Here is a 21,978-nt window from a genome sequence, read left to right on the forward strand (position 1 = left end):
CGAGACATGATGTCCCAGATGTGCTCAGTTGGATTCAGGTCTGGGGAATGGGGGAGGGGGGGAGGGGGGTGGCAGTCTATTACATCAATGCCTTCATGTTGCAGGAACTGCACAGACCTGCAGCCGCATTAGGTGTAGCATTGTCTTGCATTAAGAGCAACCCAGAGCCAACTGCCCCAGAATATGGTGACACAACGGTTCTGAGGATCTCATCTCAGTAACTAATGGCAGTCAGGCTACCTCTGGCGAGCACATGCAAAGCTGTTCTGCCATCCAAAGAAATGCCACCCCACCCCATTACTGACCCACTGACAAACCGGTCATGCTGGAGGATGTTGCAGGCAGCAGAACGTTCTCCACGGCGTCTCCAGACTCTGTCACATCTGTCACATGTGCTCAGTGTGAACCTGTTTTCATCTGTGAAGAGCACAGGGCACCAGTGGAGAATTTGCCAATCTTGGTGTTCTCTGGCAAATGCCAAACATCCTGCACGGTGGTGGGCTGTAAGCACAACCCCCACCTGAGGACGTCAGGCCCTCATACCACCCTCATGAAGCCTGTTTCTGACTGTTTGAGCAGACATATGCACATTTGTGGCCTGCTGGAGCTCATTTCGCAGGACTCTGGCAGTGCTCCTGCTGTTCCTCCTTGCACAAAGAAGGAGGTAGCGATCCTGCTGCTGGGTTGTTGCCCTCCTACGGCTTCCTCCATGTCTCCTGATGCAGTGGCCATCTCCCGGCAGCCCCTCCATGCTCTGGACACAATGCTGACAGACACAGCAAACCTTCTTGCCACAGCTCGCATTGAGGTGCCATCCTGGATGAGCTGCACTACCTGAGCCACTTGTGTGGGTTGTAGACTTCGTCTCATGCTACCACTAGAGTGAAAGCACCGCCAGCATTCAAAAGTGACAAAAACATCAGCCAGAAAGCATCGGAACTGAGAAGTGGTCTGTGGTCACCACCTGCAGAACCACTCCTTTATTGTGTCTTTCCAATTGCCTGTAATTTCCACCTGTTGTCGATTCCATTTGCACAACAGCATGTGAAATTGATTGTCAATCAGTGTTGCTTCCTAAGTGGACAGTTCGATTTCACAGATGCGTGGTTGACTTGGAGTTACATTGTGTTTTTTAGGTGTTATTTATTTTTTTGCATTTTATGTGATTGCATTGCATCACAAAGACAACCCACAGCACAACATCCTGTAATATAACTTTACAAAAGTATGTAAATGAATGCTTTTGAACACATTATCTTTTGCAAATAAGTGTTTTCAGGCAAACTATGATCATTCATAATCATAACCAAGATCCTATTTTTTTATTCATTTTGAAACAATAAGAGCCAACCTAATAACCATGTTACCAGATCAAAACCACATAAATGTGATAAGTTAAAATATGGAAAGTGAAAATAACAGTAAAACAAATTGTCATTTTGTTGTCGTCTCCTACTGGAGTCGAATGGTAAAATGCCATCTGAATACCATATGAAGAGTTGAGGCCACCTTAAGTAAACACCAATCTATGTGGAAAATAGAGTTTGATATGGCCATTATAATCTGAAAAGCAGTGTGTCATTCTGCCATATGCAGCTAAAAGTTTCAAAGCTAAAAGTTTAAAATACTTTAGAAGCTGTGCTCATAGGCACATTTGATGGAATAACCAAATGACCTTGTATGTCTGCAAAATTCTGCTCCTTCTGGTTTTATTGGGTTTGTTTACTTGTTTTTCATGTGTTGTCTTTGTTTATAGCAAATGAATTTACATAAGGGGCACTGAAGTGAAGCATGAAGCAACCAAATCCCTAAGCAAACATAAAATGCTATATTAACACTTGGCCAGCTTTCGCCTGTCACATGTCAGTCAAATATACAAAGACCTTCAACAAAAAATAGCAGTTTAAAAATTATAAAGATATAAAAAGAAAAAAAAGAAAAGCATTTAACATTTAAGATGAAAACGTGACTTTCCCAAAGCTAATGTCTATCGGCAGTTGCAATATACTGAAATACACATTATATTATGACTTATGATTGCAAAACCAATTATTTATATGATGTCACTGCCAGCTGTTAAATTCTCTGTTGGCACATTTTGCTATACACACAACACATTTCATAAACATGCTTACTGAACGACAGTCATATTCTCATTACTCACAAACACAATACTCAAGTCACTAAGTATGCACACATGCACACATCATGGGGAGTGCCTATATAATCTATTCTATCTCTGCTATGTGCAATGTATTACACTTGTGTGAGTGATGAGCACAGGGAGAGTGTAACTATGACTGGTGCAGAACCAATTTAAATTTTTCGGATTGCTACGTGAGCAGAGGCAGGGATTGTAAGGCTTCAAGAATGGAGGTTGATCAACGAACAAGGAATTCATCCGACGACAAACCTTATTCAGTGCACTTGTCTTGAACAGCCACCTCACCCCCCCATGCGTGGGCTTTCATGGTCCTTTCTGAAACTGAGTGGTTAAACAGCCATGATGACTATGCATTTAATAACTACACTGTCGTTGGCAAGATGCCAGTGGAAAGGGGAGAGGAGAGGGAGAATTTAGAGAGGTAAAAAGCTTATTTCAGTTTCTCCAGAGACTCACTTCAAAGACATGAGATGTGACACACTTGTGATGACTATTCCCACAAAGATAGCATAAAATTACAGGGGCAGTGGTTGGTCCGCAGGAACAAAATGCTTAGTTTATAATGACAATGAAACAGAGAAAAAAATTTTCACAACTTATTCTCATAACAAAACAGTGGAAAGTGGTGAGTTTGTTTGTCTAACCTATCACTAGCAGTTTCTACGTAGATAAAAGTTACCATTAAGGGTGTACAAAATGTTACTAGTGAGAGCAACGGCAGAGCAACTTGACTTGATTTCACGACTAGTCAACATAAAATGTAATAATCAAAACTGTAAAGTATCTTACAGGGCAGCATACCAAACACATCTACTACTTTTCTTTGAAACTGTGTCTAGTAAGAATTTCCAGGCAAACAAGGTATCAATCCAGCATATTAATGTGTATGTCTATGTGTGTCTGTACTACATGTGACATGAGAGATTCGCTGTGCCTGTTCATGTGTGACTTAAGGATGTGCTAGCTTCTCAGCTGCACTCTAAGAGAAGTATTTGTGCAGCTCAGGGGAAAGGGACTCAGACTACAAAGAGATCTCAGGGAAAAAAAAAATAAAAACCTGCTATTTTCCATGGGCAGCCAGCTTGACAGAGGTTGTGCTTCCCATCTTCTCTCCTTCTAGAAATTGAACACTTCAGATTATCTATGAAGGTCACCCTGCAGCTAGACCAAGTCAAGGTTACTTAAACATTCTTGGATGAAATTGTAGAAATTAAGTACAGCATTAATAACAATATGAAAATGTGCCACTGCAAGTTAAACATAGATTTTTACAAAACCAGAAGAAAACAACTGCACTGACAAAAAGGTGCAGGTAGGATGATTAGACCCTCTACAGATTTCACAAGTGTGAAACACTTTTCATGATGCTTTCTTGTGGCTCTTTTAGACAGAACACACCTACGTCATAGCTGTACTCAAAAACCTCTTGTTTTCATTGGCTTGAATATTTTCACTTGTCAAGGCATTATAAAATACACCGTATTCTGCATTATAACAAAGCATTGGTTCATAATTTCCACTCCTTTTTAAGGTGACAGGGTGTTATTCTTTATTCATTTGTTTAGGCAACCGAAAAATGGTAGCATTTGTTCCAAAAACAGCTAAGAATGTCTTGTTGCCATATCAACGACAACATTTTTACAATACAAAGGAATCAGCTGGTACTTGTTCTGGCTTTAGAAGCTGAGATGTAGGAGGATGTTCGTTTTTCCTGAAGTTTGTGGTTGCATAATATCTATAAACAGATAGCTGCATAAAGAAATACAGAAGCTGTTGACATAAGGCAAGAATTTGTAATAGAAGCCTCTGGGTTTCTTTCCACAGCCTGTTTGGCTTTGATTTCATGCAGGTAAACAGTCTATGTGGAGAACAAAACAGACCAAATGCAGTCTCAAAACCACTGGAAATTCCCTCACAATTATTTAGCATTTTGGATTTTTTTTTCCATTTATTTATTTACTTTCCAGGAAAACAGGCTCATGAAATAGGTGCAGCAGCATAATTAGTCCAGAAACATTAAGGTCTGCTCTTTGAAGGGGTGGGCCTGAAAGTAGATGGTTTCCGGGACTGCAGAGTGAGTAACATTGTGCGAATAAATGTGCAGAAAGGAAAATAGTTGCCCTTTCACATTCCTTTCCCTCCCTTTTTTAATTTACATATCAATTGTTTAAATTATGCATCATTAATTAACCAGCAAATGATTTCTCATGGCTGCGAGAATATACAGTAGTATGAGTCCTGCTGGACAGCAGTTAATGTAAATCACACAACTGCTTTTGACAGTGGGGGAACATCCCTCTTAGTTTTTTTTTTTTTTGTTCAACAGAATACTGATGACATTTTATAAAACAATAATTTGTACAAAGTAGTTTTATGTTGTGAAAGCTTACATAATCGTTCATTACATTTTCTTTTTTCTGGTTTGTTCCAACAAAAGAAGGTAACCAGCAAATTATGAAGCAGATAGAAAGTATTGCTGTCAAGCAAGTACAATTAGTATTTATTACACATGGGCTATCTACCTGGAACAATGGAGTTGCCATTATACATGATGTTCTCTGCCTGTCTTGGCAGAGAAAAGCAGGAGGGAGTGGGACACTGTGATCTGGTGAATAACAGAAAAAAGCCTGGGCAATCATGCCTGGCTCACAACATTAAAACCTTTTATAGATTTCTCCATGCTGCCATTTTCTGATGAGAGGGACATTTTCAATGGATTGTGATTGCTGCTGTCAGAGGATCATGGCTTGCTAGTAGATGGAGAGTTTGAAGGCCACTGCTGGTGGAGGAAAAAGAAAAAAAAAAGACCAATTTTGATCGTCATCTCATTTCTACTTGATATTCATTGTGTCTTCTTCGGTCTCAGGCTCCTGCATTTTTGTATCGGTGTATGACTCTGGAATAATAAGGGTGAGCAACTTAAATGTGTTAACACTGAAAGTGTGGGTCAAAACAATAAATAATTCCTTAAAATTCTGATAATAATGTTGATTCACTTGTTTTGTCAACCCAGAGACATTTCCCTTGTTTATTACTTAAGTGTGTAATGATAAATAACAATGTGGATCGAATGCACAGTTCATAGCAGAAACTGTATTACCCCAGTTAACATGATGACAAGCTTCTTTTTGAAAAGTTAAAATTAATTTCTCATTTTGCTTTCAAATATTAAGCTGTGCATGTAGTTAGATAGTTTGAGATAGACTTGATGTCCAAGTTCCAGGGTCCCGCTATTAGTTTGCTGTTAAAACGATCTTATTTGATTCACAACAAAAACTGAAAAGCTTTAGCTTCTGCACATAAGGGGTTCCTACATAATTATTATAGCTTGCAAGTACCCTAAAAGTGAAACTTGTGAAACAGCTTTATGTTTTTATTCATTGCTCGTGATTCATTTATGGTTGGTATGGTTATTTATTCCAGCAGGTTTTCAACATATTCCTCCTTCAACACACCGGACTCAAATGAACAAATCATTGTGCAGAACTGGATAGACTGTTAGAGCCATTTAATATTATGCAGTTGTGTTTGAGCAAGAATACACCAAAAACCTCTTAGATTGCAGCTTTTGTAGGACCAGAATTGATAATCCTGATCTAAGGCCATGCTGGGAGCTCTGAAAGCTGAGAGAGGTAGTGACTAACAAAAAGAAAAAGGGGGAAACAAAACCTAAAACACTGTGTTTTTTTTAACCATCTGTTTCTCAGTTTAGCAACACTTAGCTTCACACAGCTTCAGCCATCTTATTTGAATTCATCAGAAATGCACATCTTCAAAAAAGCAATCGGCTTTTAAGGCTAAGTGCAGTTCATGGTCAGAAACTTTTCTTGCAGGTGTCCAAGTGTGCAGACACACAATGTTTAGTTGAACAACTTCAAGTTTCTGTTTCTATGTTTCTTTACCTTCGACAAGGAAGTAATGTTTTTGTCAGCATTTATCTGTCTGTTTGTCCGTTAGCAACTTCACACAAACACTAATGGACAGATATTTTTCTGAGAATGGCTCTTGGTTTAACTTAAATTCCATAAGATCTCTGGAGTGATCTGAATCAACTTTTAGATCCGGCTATATTGCTCCATCCTTACACAACACAGTTTTTGGTTAAATTTCTTGATGTTATGTTCTGTGATATTGCATTGTTGTTCAAGGTATGCCTGAATTAGTCTGACTATATACAACATCCTGGCATGACAGAGCTTTAATATGAGATATATCTAGCAGTGGTCTCCAACTTGTCCCTGTACTCCATGAAGTTTCTTTTTTTTTTTCTTCTTTTTTTTAATATTATTGGAGATGTAGTAAATTTAGAAACATGTTCACAGAGTATGGGAACACCTTTTTCTTAGTGTCTTACTGGACACTAAGAAAAAGGTTATTATTATCCATAAAACACCTTGGGTCATCGGGATCATGGAAACATGGATTAGTGGACCCAATCGCAGAGATGGAAGGCAGGGAAGCAGAGGTGGTGCCAAGAATATTCTTTAATAAATAGAACTGGACATGAAAAGCAACTAACCTACACAATGAACCAGTACCTCAAAAACTGCAACTGAGGGATACAAATACACACAAGGACACAACAAGACACTGCTGTAATAGATGAACTAAATGAACCCCGGTGAACCAATGAACAGAGACATGGCTAAACAGGAAAAACTACATAACAAAAGAGAAACCAGAACTGAGAAAACACATGAAACCACCACACCATAAAACCGTGTTTGCAGTCCAGGCTCAGTGAGTAAAAACAGTCTTTTAAACAGAAAGTAAGAAGTAGAAAAGTGTGCTGCAGTAATGCTCAGTATAAGAAAGAAAACACACAGTCTGTTACTTTATATGTGAACCATATTGTCATAAACCTCTCGAACAAAATGGTGAAGGTGTTACTGAGCTAATTAGTCTTTCTTTTGAGCGATACAATCTTTTTTTTTGTTTGTTTGTTTGATTTTTGTTTTTTTGGCATGGGAGATCACGGGAGATTACATCACAGCACTTCATATGGCTTCATACTATGGCGCATCACAAACCAGCAGAGGTGGCAATTCCTGGTCCAGAAAGTAAAGGTCCTGCCATGTTTTTGGATCTACCTGTACATTTAGAACAGGTGTTTTCACTGACAGGCTTGTTTACCTGGCAAATAAACTCTGCTCATTAAATTCAGCTCATTCGGTGACTGGTTGGAACAGCTGCCGGACAGGAATTTTACTTTCTGGACCAGGAATTGCCACCTCTGCAAACCAGTAACTGGAAATCTACACACTTGCCCTTTTGAACACACTATGGCTTATTTAGCAAAGGAAAGCAAGATGATATTGCTGGAGGAAGTGAGAGGAAAAAAGAAATAAAATGATTAAGTAAGAAATGGAACAAGATCTGATGATAGATGCCACATGAATGTCAGTTGGGCATGTGTGTGTGGTGGGGGGATGGGGGGGGGGGGGGGTCTATAGTGTTGCTTTACTATAGATTTAAGAAGTTATGAGTTAAGTACTTCTCTTTCCCACATTCTTATTGTTTGTTTTTTTTGTTTTTAAGACAGAAAAATAAAACCCTGCCTGAACAGTCCCACCACTATGAAGCTGTAGTGATATTTGTTATTCTGTGTTGATTCAGATTCAACAGCCTCTTCTGAAATACTTTGGAAAATAATTTTTTTTTTGCATGCTTTATGTTATCTCATTTTTCATAGTGCAATACGGTACAATGAATCATATTCAGAGAAAAAAAAAAGACTATTTTGAAAAAATGCTAACATCACCTGTATCAGGTTTGTAAGCTCCAGTGGGTCTGACATTCCCTTTAAAGACTTGTTTTGGAAGATCAAAGGTCCTGCTCTCAACTCCATTTAGCCATCACTGTCACTCAGTGAGCTACCCTGACAGCTACGACACCGCACTTGCAGCAAGAAACAGTCTTCTATCTTTAATCCTGTCTCCATCTATTATCTGAGCAAATAAATCGCTCTATCCTCCCGCAGTCCTCAGAGTATGCAAGGCCCATTGCCACTTCTCTCTTATTACAGAGAAACGATAAATCTTAATTATTGTGAGTGTGGATTCTATGGTATAATAACTGATTGTGGAGTTGTGACTGTCATGACAAAAAACAGAGCATGAAAAAGCCGTGTGTATTTAATCATGCCAGGTTTTATTTGAAAATGCAATATTCTGTCAAATAAAGGATTTTACATCTGAATTTCTCTGTTTAATATTTTAGCAGGAAGCATGACTGTAATAAATCATTGCAATATGTTTTTATGATGTCCATTCTTTACATAACTTTTTTCATGTTGTAAAAATATCATTTGAAATATTCCCTCTTTCACAATCGCCACCGGATTTATCAAATGTGCTTCCATATATTTACTTATTACAGTAACTATGTATGTTGTATTTATCTATTTCAATTGGGTATTTATTTCTTTTCCCTGAAGGGATGAATAAATATAAATATATAAATATTCACAAAGTAATAAAAAATTAAAATAAAAGTGGAATTCTGCATCTAAATTGTGGAGAAAAAAATGTCTTTACTTTTATTTTGATATTAAGGTATTTGACTTTTTCTTATATTCCAGATAAAGAAAATGTTCTCCAAGTCTCATCCAGAGCAAAATCATTTATCTTGCTATCAACCTACCTTTATGTTAATATACTTCTTTTATCAAATGAAATTAAATGAAAATGAAAAGTACTTCATTCATCCCAGAGGGAAATTCCTTTTGTAGCAGGCTTTTTTTTTTTTAAAGCTATGAACAATAATAATTAATTAGTTAGAAGATTATAATAATGCTTTGTTCTGGAGGGTGATGACTCCTGACAGAAATGATATCTGGTACCTGTCTGGCTTGCACTGGATTTGATAAAGTCTGACACTAAACAAATTTAATTGGTGCTTCACTATAATGTGTAGAAGATGTGAGGAATCATCAATTATCTTCAGCAGCTTGTGCAGCATTCTTTCTTAGACAACCAGCTCCAGCAGCATCCCCAGCACAGAAGTAACCTTTTTGATTAGTTTGTCCACTCTCCTGCAGACTCTGACTCTGATGCTGCCTCAACAGATGGACCCTCCCTTTAGCTTTCCAGTTTTTTTGTTGCAATCAGTGTGCAAAGTCTTGAAGTTTTGCACAGATACATTAGAGTCCAGGATGTGTTCATGAAGCTATGTCATGGTGAAGCATATACTCTATTCCCTGTACTCTTTTTGAGACTTGTTCACATCCCGTTAGCAAACAATCTCGTTTTACCATCAGAAAAGTTGGAGGAAACAGTGAAATTTCCTCCGTTTTTCACACAAAGGTGAAAAATGCATTCCCTTGCTTCATTTCAATATCTCCTTGCAACAACTGCAGCCACATTTGTACAATTATGCACATAGACTGCAATTAATTTTGAAATGTGTTAAATATAGGCACAGTTTCTATGAGCAAAGTTGCTTTCAGGTTTGACAGATCCCTTTGCGGGTGCTAAATTAATACATTTATATTTTCTCCTCCCAACAAACTCAAAATTGCACATAACTGCCTCATATTGCATATTCATTGCAACAGTACTAACTGGATGTAAACGCACTATTTTGAACATTTGAAAGAGACAACCTTCTGTGCACACTCTAAGTAAATCCATTTGTACATTTTTTTGCATGTTAAATGACTTTGCACATGTTTTTGTACATGCAAACCTTTAGTAAATCTGTCCATTAATATGTAAATTTAAAGATGTGTAAACCCTAAGCATGTGGATGAGTCTAACTATCTTAACTAACTAACCTATATAATTATTGGCAGGTGAGAGCACAGTAAGTAAGAAAGGAATGTAAAGTAAGAGTTGGGTAGATGGTTATGACAACTGTCATGCTTGAATTGTGCCTAAAAGGACTCTCTAATCACCCATCTTTACACAACAGTATTGAGAGTATCACAAAGGTTGATGTATTAGTGCCTCAAACCATCCACTCCTTCTTTGTAAGAATTTGTGGCCAAATAAACACTAGTAAGACCAGGAGAGTGGACATCATCATGTAGGAGCCACTGAATGGAACTTGAGCTGTATGTGAATGAAATGAAGTAATGAAAACAATGAGAGAAAAGAGGGGAAGTTGTTGTCCTTTAGCCTTTTCTTGTGAAACTGCAGTGTTTTGTGCTTTGGATCAATGTAGCTATTTCATGATTTGTCACTAGATCAGGTTGATTGGAGATTGTAAAAGCTAAGCTATAAAGGAAAAGAATCCTGCCATCCCTCTCCCCAAGCACTTATTTCCTTTGTACCTTCTTTCATTGTCTATCTCTCTCACTCTCTACAACCAAGCCATCTTTGCTTCACATTATGCCAGCAACACTGAGGCTGTAACTCAATATGATTCCCCAGAGTGTGTAATCCTCTTTTTCCCAAGAGACATTCCAGAGCACTATCCCAGGAGTGCTATAAGGGAAAGAGGCTGTAATCCAGCACAGGTTCATGAAATCCTGTGATCTGACACTTTGTAATCACAAGGGGGAGGTCTTGTTATCATTGTAACAAGGTTCTTCAATGGCACTGTTTCTCCCAGTAACTTTCGTCTCTGGTGCCAAGTTAGCCCCTTATCAGGGCCCATGAGGGCTGAAGTAGCTGACAGAGTATACCAACACATTCACTAGAAAAGTACAAAGTTCAGTGTCTCCCATTGGCCAGGTTCTTCTTATCATACTCTACCGAGGGACTGAAACTACTCAGAAGCACCAGGAAGTAAAGCAGTCAAATAGGAACAACATTAATCTTTAAAAACACTTCCTTTGAAGCTGCTAAATCTCCTTAAAAAAATACTTGAGTTAAAAACTCTAAAAACTTTCTTTTTTATGTGTTAGTTTTATCTCATTGATTTCTGATGGATACTTGACAAGATCAGTGTGTGCAGTAAATAGAGTATGACGCAAGAGCTTCACAGCAATGACATTAAATATCTCACCAGACAACAAAGACATTTACATGAATTGATTGAAGACACTGGAAGAATAACTGTAAAATGCATTTATATTTTGCAGGCAGGTAGATGTGGCTAGTTTTTGTTTCTTTGTTTGCTTTTTGTCTCAGTAAAAGTTCACAGCCTAGCACAGGAGTAAACAAAACAGCATAAAAGCCCTTTTCATAATCCTCTCTGCCCACACTGGGGACTCCATTGGAGCGGTGTCTTGCAACATCTGGCTACAGCTTAACCTTCCCCTCCTGCTCCCATGAGCCCAAGGGCACACAGCACTTCACACATGCACACACACACACACACTCTCACACACACACACACATAAATATATCCACACACATGCCTCCCGGGTGTGATGCACACTGACTACAAAGTGGTTTTACACTGTGACTGTGTGCTGTGCCACATTGTTTGTGTGTGTGTGTGTGTGTGTGTGTGTGTGTGTGTGTGTGTGTGTGTGTGTGTGTGTGTGTGTGTGTGTGTGTGTGTTTGTGTGCCTGTACATCTGCTGATGATACACAGTGTGTGTAGTGAAGCCAGTCTTTAGACACCAAGCCGTCACAGGCAGTGCTGTGTGCTGCCTGATAGTCCAGCATCATCACATCCCCAGCGTTCTTCCTGTTCACTCCAGTCCAGGAAGCAGAACACAGCCGCTGCTGCACCAATGCCCGCTGGTGGCAGTTCCTAGGAGATCCCATAGGCAGGAGTTGAAGGGTGAAAAAATGGCTAACGCTTCAGTTGATCATCCTTTGTTGACTTTTTATTTCAACACTGTACCACCGTGACTGCTGTCAATAACTTTAATGTTCAGTTTGTATTCCCTTTGGGCTATTTCTGCATGGCACTTTTGTATTTTTATGCTACATAGTAAGACATTTTGCTTCCTAGTTTGTGCTGTTTTGACATTTTATGCAATGCTATTTCATCTAAGTGGTGCTAACAACTTAAAATTTGGCTTCTTGTACTGAAATTTTTAAACTAGTCTGTAAAAAAAGAAAAAAAAAACAGTTCTTGAGACAGCAGAAAGAAACTTACAAGTTCACTCCTTGACCTTCTAGAAGCAGCAAAAATGATCAAAATAACCACAGAAAAATGCAATATTTGAACAAAGTTGACAATAATCCATTCATACTCTGTTCATGTCTTTTGTTGTGTTTTATTTTAAGTTTAAAATGGTTGTAATTTCAGTGCACAGCAGGCCAGGGAGAAGAATTGTACAATTCGTTGTTTTATGCAGCTCTCATTTTGCTCTTTCACACTGCTTGAACATCTATTTCATCCTGGTGTGCTTTTAAATAATCAATACACCCTGCAGTCTGGTGCATTTAATACACCTTGAAGACTAAATGACATACAAGATATGTATGCTTTTAATGTCTGCATACTTAAAAAAAAAAAAAAAAAAAGGGGGAGACAACATTAGCTCAGTTTGAAGCAATTACAACATGCCTTACCTAAACACACTGCAAGAAAAAAGTCTCTACCTGGATTTAACTAAGCAAATATCCTTTAACCCCAACCGATGCATTGAGTAGCTTTTCATATCTTAAACAGCCAACACACACACACACATCCCATAGTCATGGAAAAATGTGAGTCGGTTTAAAGGGTCAAATAACCAGCATGCATCAAACAAAGAAAGCAGATTACAGACACTGCTGAAAATGGATTAAGAACTGTCCAACACAATTTAAAAACTATAAATATGGTGGGGAACCATCATCTTCAAGTAGGAAATGTACAGGCAGTCCTTGGATTTTGTGGTTCTCAACTTACGTCGTTTCAACTTTACGACACAAACAAATGTAAATGTAAATAATAAATAGAGCAAGTTTCAAAGTTACCACGGTCCATATAAGCTCTTACGATGCGTGACACAGAGGCTGAGACGACGTCTCTGTGTGTATTTTAATTACCTGTACTGTTTTTCAATTAATATGATGCAATACATGTATTTAGTGATCAAGGGGGCAATATGGGGTATTTAAGAATAAAAATCTGGCTTAATTTCAGGTTACGAAGCAGTGGTAGGAATAGAACTCGTTTGTAAACCGAGGACAACCTGCAGACGGAAAAAATCTTGACTGATGATGGTGAGTGGTGATCGCTGACAATTCAGCGTTTAAAATCAGATAGATGAAAAACAACAGTAGAACTCAGGGCTATGTTACATAGTGGAAAATAAGAGCATTTCTACATGCACAATATGAGGGAAACAGAAGGAACTGAACAGCCGTAGAGCCATGAGAAAACTCCTATTCAGTGAGGCCAATCAAAGAAGAAGACTTCACTCTGCGGGGAGGCATAAAAGATTGGACTGTGGAGCAGTGGAAGATGGTCATGTGATCTGATCTGTCTGTTCCAGAGTGATGGGCCCATCAGGGTAAGAAGAGAAGGCAGATGAAGTGATGCCTTCATCATGCTGAGTGTCCACTGCACAAGCCCATGGGTGCAGTGCTGTGATGTGGGGTTGATGCACCTGATCAGGTCTGGCATAGGCAGCATTATGTGGCTAATGAGGTCAGCTGACTACCTCAATATACTTAATGACCAGATTATTCATTCAGTTTATTATTATTATTCTTTTTCTTCACTGATTGCACAGACATATTCCAATACAACAATATTAAGATTCATGGGGCTCAAATGATCAAATTATGAAAAAGTGGTTCACAGAGCCATGAGACATCATTTTCACATATATACTGGCCACCACAGACTCCAGACCTTAGCTCCATTAGGAATCTTTGGGAAGTGCTGGAAAAGGCTTTGCACAGTGGTTGGACGCTCCCATCATCAATACAATGTTTTGGTGAAAAATTAATCCCAGTTTGCAATAAATCTTGTGACATGGCAGAAGTTAAGTGAAACAATCAACAAGCACATACATCAAAATCAAAGCTAAAGGTGGTCCACCAAATTTGGTATGTGTGACCTTCTTTTTTTAAACTTATTTATTTATTTATTTATTTTGGTGTCAGCCATTTTTTGGGGCTGTATGTGCATTACAGGCCAGATCCCAAAATTCTGGGATATTGATAAAAACAAAGAATCATCATCAGGAAGTGAAGCATGATCGTGGGATGCAGGACATTGAGAAAATTTGTGCTACTTTCAGTGTATTTTTTTTAGTGTATCTTCCACTGCTTTAAGAAAAAAGAAGTTACATGTCATCAATGGTGCATTTGTAATTTCTTTTATAATTCAGTTTCCGCCAAAAGAGCTAGACTGGTAGGAGTAGAATAAAGTGTTTAAGCAAATCAAGCTGATACTCCTGTACCCAGTACATCATAAGATGGATTAATAATGCTTCATTTGTTCCTGGACAGCCTGGTGGTGGTTAATCATCCCAATGCAGCCACAGCAGGACAATAGAAACAGAGGCACATGTGTCAGATTAACATAATTGCTGGCAGATCTAGAGTATTATTTTGTATGAGTTTAAGAATGTAGAGCCCAGAGTGTCCCATAACTTTTTTCTTTCACTTTTTGATCTCCCAAAGTGATGAATTATTCACTGTATCAACTGAGGATTTATAAGTTGTAAACAGCGGATTAACCTTTGGTTCAAGAACACTTGATCAATACTTTATCCTTCACTGAAGGTAAAAGAACAATGTGATGTGTTGGTGAAAAATGATGCACATGGGCAAAAGCAGGAACACTTATTTCTCTGAACAGATCTTGGATTATCTGTTCTCTTTTTTTCATGTATGTACTTTACTTCTAAATGTCTTTTTCTACCTATTTTCTTTAATGTGTCTCTACACTGAGCCTCATATCTTGTGATTTAATCAAACGGAAAAGGAAAGCTAATGCTGGCAAACAACAGCCTGCCACCTGGCTCCAGGAGGGTGGATGGATTGGTGATGCCGATGGGTAGATGGGGTTGCATGAGGAGACAGCAGCAGTTTGGGAAATCCCTCGCCTCTGTCAAAGAGCTGCAGAGCCATCCATCAAGTCTATTTTTATGGGACTAAAGAGCTAGACCACAAGCCTGGAGGGAGGATATTAAGGGCCTGACAATGTGAGCTGAAACAATTGATCTATTTAAAACAACAGTGGCAACGTGGTAGTGCACTACAAGATTTGTGGTGTTTTTATTTACTTCAGAGCTTTTCAGCTCTTGATTACATCTGGATGGCCCGTGGGTAAACACTGCCAGTGCATTCTATTTACTCTCTCTACGGACCATGTGAGAGGGATTTCTGTCACTCATGGTTGCGTGACCTGGCAAACCTTGTTTGCATGTCTTTGGCAACTTTACAGCCATAATGAAGGTAAGACTGTGATTCCAAATGATGGGAATTTTACATAAAATTCATGTCAGATTAACTTACTGTTTACTTTCTCTGATATAGTTTATATAGTTCTCTGATATAGTTATCTTGGGAATTATTTTTCTGTTTTTTTGCCCCCACTTTGGCTGTTTATCGTCCATTATCAGCATTATGTGTATTTGTGCTCCAGCATCTTACTTGAAATAATGCATAATACCCAGTAGGGAGTTTATCCTTGAAATGGTGAGAATAAATAAACACCTACAGGGTATTTGGACTTGAAATAGAAGTATTATTTACTTTGATTTAAACAAAACATTACTTATAATACAGTAAATAAAGAAAACCACACTTTTCATTTACATAAACTCAGTAATAAACAGTTTGGCCATCATAGCAAATTCAGAACTGACTTAATTTTTATCACGTTTATTATGATATTTAGGGAGAACAACACTTCATGTTTTATGTACATGTTTTACATGCATCATGTTTTGTTGTATAAAAATGACATTTTGCTCGAACTTAACAAAACTTTACCAAGTAAAAGGTAAAACCACATTGAAAAATCCCTGAAAAAATATGCAAGCAAAATAAAATAATTAAAATAGCACAGAAACAGCCAGCCAGTCATGTGCAATAATAAAGTGAGCTATTAACAGTTTCATTGAGTTTCCCACATCCAAAAAAGACGGATATTATCTGGGTAAATTTAGTTCAAAAATTCAGTAGTTTGTTAATGAAAGAATCATGAGAATGTAAAATCACCGAAGGGAGGGAGGACTTTTCAACAAGCTATCAGGAGAAAAAAACTAATCTCATGGTCATGAAATAAAATCACATACTCTGAGGGGATTTCCATTAAGCCTATGTCAATTAAATCTGAGAGCACATCATTTCTTGAGCTGATGACTGGAGGCAATGGCATAATACCAAAGCATACACTACACACAGGAAATACAGCAACTTTAACCAATGTGAAAAAACAGATCTAATGCCATATATTAACATATAAACAGTTGGTCATGGCTTGTGGCAAGGCTCCTCAGTATTTTTCAGAGAAAGGACCCCCAAATAGATGGAGAAATGGAGCAGCGGCTTTCTGAATGACATGCATTTTGCACCCTCGCATATAAATGTTTAGCTTTGTTTATTCATTCATTCATTATCCTAACCACTTAGTCCAATGAAGGGTCGCGGGGAAGCTGGAGCCTATCCCAGCAGTCTTTGGGCGAAGGGCAGGGTACACCCTGGACAGCATGCCAGTCCATTGCAGCACCACACAGAGACAAAAGAGCCACTCATGCTCACAGTCACTCCTATAGGCAATTTTATAGTAATCAGTTAACCTAACATGCATGTCTTTGGATGGTGGGAGGAAGCTGGAGTACCCAGAGAGAACTCCACACAGAAAGATCACTGTCCAAGCCTCACCCCAGTCGAGGATCAATCCAGAGACCTTCTTACTGTGAGGCCATGGTGCTAACCACTATGCCACCAGGCAGCCCTAGCTTTGTTTAGCTCAGTGAAAATGTCAGTGAGATATGCAGGTTTGGTGTCCCAGAGATTGTCACTGCGTTGCAGCTCGGTGGGATTTTGGGGAAATAAAAACTTCCACATCGATGTGTATAATTCCAGCACCAAATGACAATACTGATGTCAGACCTCAAACAGTAGCGCAGTGACTTCTTTTCCCTCAGCAACAGAGTTTAGACAAGAGATGCATTTGCAAAACTCTCCTTATGACTACACTGGTGCCTTTCAAGACTAGAGTCCATGACATCTGACAGTCCAGCACTCTTTGTAGTCTTTGGCAACAAATGACTGACTGTGTAGTACACGGCACATCCAAATCAGTTGCAGTCACATCCATTACCAGTCCTCCTTTTAAAACCGCCACTTCGTGCATAGATGTGGCACACATTTGTAATTTGATGCTACCTGTCTTCTTAAAAGTAAATCCCAAATTCAAATAATGTTCTGTGTATTTTGGGGTCTTTTCTTATTTGCACTTTTCCTTATCAGCCGCTAAAACAGCAGCAGGTGCCACCCCACCACCAGCATTTTCACCAGTGATTTGTGAGGTGGAGGATTTCTCTCTTGTGCTCGTTGAGTTTTTTCAAAACATCCATTTTTCTATTTAATAATGTCCTTACAGTTGGCATTATAATGAGCTGGCCTCAGTAGTAGACTGTTGTGGGTAAGAACTGCAGTGTTCTAGCCAGAAATTCCCAGATCTGATTGCACAAGACTCTTGGGGGCAGAAAATGGCTCTTTTCCATAAATTTATCTTTATTTATTTCATGAAGCTATTTTCTTTTCAAATAAAGAGTATATTGTGCATTCTTGTGTTTTGGATCTTGGCCTTGTATGTTGAAAGCCATTTAATCTGTTAAATATTGTGTTGAAAGCATAAGACTGTTTTTGCTTTTGTATCTTTTTCATTTATTCTTTCTTTGCAGTTAATTTTTTTGGGGTGAGGTAGAGGTGTCGGTCAAGATATTGATCAACCTGTATTCAGACAATAGTAATGTGGCGTTCACTGACATTGTCTTAGATGACAAGCCTGATCTGAATTTTCCAGTCTTCATTTAGGCCACAGGTCACCATTTCCCCCATCATTTTGCCAGCAAGCTTATCTATTTGTAAAATTGCATCAATGAAAGGCTTCAACTTGCCTTGTTGGTGCTCATATTACAACACTTGGCAGTAATGTGCTTTTTAGTGACAACTTTTACATTAAACCTTTTTCTTCTAAAAGTTCAACAGCTCTGTGGAAGGAGGTAAACTGTACATCTATACCACGCTGCTCTGTATTTACCCCATCATCAAAGATGAAACTATGAGGCCAAAACCAAATACAAAGTGTAAACTCATCTTTCCTCCTGGACAAAAGAGCTGTTTCAAAGTAGTTGTGCATGTCACTTCAAAGATCTTTTTTTTCATCCCCTTGAAGTTTCCTTTTCGTCCTTACCTGTTGGGCTGTTCTATGTAAAAAGTGTGTTTTAATCTGCTGGCCTGTAATCTTCCATTCATGCCTCCCTCTTTCTTTCCCACCTCATCTTGCTTTGGTTAATGAAGGACTTTTTTGTTGTTAACTCAGAAGACAGAAAAAAAAGAGAAAGAAATCAAAGATGCATCAAAGCAAGGACATGTTTTAGGCCTCATCTCACTTAGAGAATGAGGATCTGATTTGGCCAGGAGCCAAAAGGTGGGAATAATGACTCTGTGCTGTTGCCATAATTAAATTATTTAACGTTAGCAACAGCTTCCAGGAACTGCGGTTGTCAAATAATGAGTAAAATAAGAAAAGAAAATGCACACTGATTCTGGATACCTGGTGTTTCATTAGGTAGTTTATGCAGCTACTTCAAAGGTACTTTTTTCACCCAACTTTGATGATGGCCAGTGGCATAACAGTTCAAATTTTTCTGTTTTCAAATGAGTAGGGACTGCTTCATCAGATTTTCTATTCACAAAGAAAGTTTTTAAAAATGTATTAAAAACTTGTGCCCTAGATGACATCTCAGACACAAATGAGGCCCAAAGTAAGAGAAAAACAAGTTTGCACCTTGCAACACTTAATTGGAAGTCGTGAAGTGAAGTTTTCAAGAACATAGCCCACGGCAAGCGTTACAAGACAAGAAATGGGTTTCAGTTGCAAAGGTCTTCTCCATTTATAAGGTTGAAGGTAAGGTGACATGTCAAACAAAACACTGTGTCATTTTATAATCGATCTAAATGCTTGCCTTTTCAGTCAATTGTCACTCTGATGGCATTACATACTGATGCCAGGACCTTTTGACTCCACATATCAATCATTAGCAAAGGAAAGTCCTCATTGTCTTTCAAAGAAAATGAATTTAAGGTGTATTTTAAAAACAAAACCCAAGAATTTCCTGCTTCTATTTAAGATTTTGAAACTTTAAAAATTATTGCAACTAAGCCAGGAAATGTCCTTTCATAAATCATGTAGTATAATGTCGTAAATCATAAGACTGGTTTCTGCATGAAACTGGCTGTAGAGGTGTGGATGATATTTTTCCGAAAATTAAAATGACTTTACAGGTGTTCTGTGTGATAAATAAATGTACAAAGGTCTTTCTTCTACCTTTTATTTTTGTTTTACTAATGTTTTGAATTATTATGTTTTGAACGTTTTGAATTATTTAACGTCTTCATTACCTTTTGTTTTATTTTACCTTGTGGGCCATTACCTGTTTGGAAGAAAAGATTTTGTTTCTTAATAGGACCTTCTGGGCTAAGCAAAGATAATAAATCAGTTGAATAACACCTGGACTGCACCCAGGGAGGCCTGGCTGACCACATCGGACTGGTGAAGATAATTCAATTTATCCAATCAAGTCTCTTCCAGTCACCACATGGAAATGTTTTTTTTTTATTTAGAATTTAAAAACCCCACAGTGGCATTAAGGGATTTGGGGTTCTAAAATCACATCAGGACTGAACAAAATAACTTGTGTTTCCCAGAGATGCTGCAGTGTCGAAATAAAATGTCAGGATTGGGAACCTTGAGAATTTTGGTGGCTTTTCTTGGAACATTAAAAGTTAATATAATGAGAATCCCAAATATTTAATAGCACGCTGCATTGAAAATGTAAATGCGATGTGTTACACTGCTACCATTTTGCCATAGTTCTTTGTCCTCTTTACTTAAATAGTCACCAATATTGTAGGATTCATTTTGTCTAAGTTTTTGAGTTAAATAAATAAAAATTTACTCAGTACAGTTTCTTCTTCACTAAAAGGTGCTTTCTAAAAAAAGGTAATCATTCAGTTCTCTGTTGAGTCAGGCAATCTAACTAAATGTTATGACATTGTGAAAGCATTTAAATGTACTTGTGAGATAAGCGATCTGCCATAGTAAAGATTTAAAAATGAATATCTTGCAAGAGGGTTTGCAAACTCTCCAGAGAAAGACTTTATATTCATATTGCTGTTGTCTTCCTACAGCAACTTATACCTGAAGATGTGCATCTATTTTACTGCAGTCGGGATGCTTTAGTGTTACGATATCTCAGGTATATCCTGGTTATTGGAAATTACTGGTAAGTAATTGGAACAGTGCAGATGAGCTCGTGATCCGACCCGGATGTGCGTTTTACTGTTCCCCAGGCTGTCATTTGGAAAAATAAAACTCTCCATAATTTACATTTTAACACTTGCTGAAAGACAAAGGCCCATTAAGTGGCCCTCAGGAGGAGTTGCCTGTAGTTTACACTTTTATGAATCTTCCAGAAGGGTGTTTACAGGCTCTGCCTTGCTGCATGTGCCAGATAGCCCCAACAGCTGCAGTAGAGCATGTAAAAAAAACAGAATGGTAATTAATGGAATAAACAACATTTTACCAAGGGATGCAGTGATCATAAAATTATCTCTTGAGGGAGCAGTTTTTTGTTTTTTTTTTTGTTGTTTTTTTTTAGGAAATATGATGTTGGGGCATAGTGGTAAATGCAGAGTCAGAATTTGTGTACGGATGGTGTTTCAGATGTTTTAATTGGTAATTCACTTGTCACTTGTCTTTGGGCAATTGGCCATATAAAAACTTAATTACCAAAGCAAAATATATAATGGGAATATATTATTACAGGTTGTATTTTTCAATTGAAATAATGCTGAAGCAGCCAGCAGCATAACATGCAATCATTAATGCACACTATATAGTTTAACTTTTAAAATTTAATATATCTAAATGCATCGTCGGACAGTGAAAATCATGGAAGTTGCAGTTCTTAAGCAAGTTTTGCATCGTCTCAGATGCAACATTTTCAGAAAAATTCAATAAGGCATTGACAAAGGAAAAGTGCTTTGTTTTGTTTGTTTGTATGTTTATGTTTGTTTGTTTATATAAATCAATCTGGAGCATACAAGAGATTCAAAAAATGAAACCTAAACATTTCTTTACACATTTTTATAAAGCTCTATGCCTCATACATCAAGTCTTATGAGGCTCCATATCATTCCTATTTGTGAGTCCACTGCATGAAATGTCAACAACAGCATCAGCACTCACAGCTCCATCTAGATTCCATTCACCTTATTATTCAGCATTACAACTCAGTGCAAAGTCCAAACTCATTTCTCAGATCATCAGATCATCCAGCAGGATGGAAGACCAGACAGCCCTTGTAACGCAAGCTTGTGCTCACAGGCATCACTCCACTCATTCGTAAGAGGTATATTACTCTATCTAAGCATTGCCTCTCTGGCATGCTTTTCTCTTTGCTGTCTCTTGCCATTTTTTCTTCTTTAAGGAATTCAGATACTCTGCCTGCTTCTAAGGAGGTTTGAAAGGAGAAATTTTATTTTATTTTTTTATAAAAGCAAGTTACAAAATGAGACCTGAGTATACAGTGAGGAAAATAAGTATTTGAACACCCTGCAATATTGCAAATTTTCCCACTTATAAATGTTGGAAAGGTCTAAAATATTTTTTTGAAGATGCATTTCCATTGCGAGAGACAGAATATAAAAAGAAAAACACACAAACCCGGATTTTTTTTTCTTTTATTATTATTTTATATGTATGTCATTGCTGCAAATAAATATCTG

The sequence above is a fragment of the Telmatherina bonti genome, assembly GCF_933228915.1.
Source record: "Telmatherina bonti genome assembly, chromosome: 6".
NCBI lineage: Eukaryota > Metazoa > Chordata > Actinopteri > Atheriniformes > Telmatherinidae > Telmatherina > Telmatherina bonti.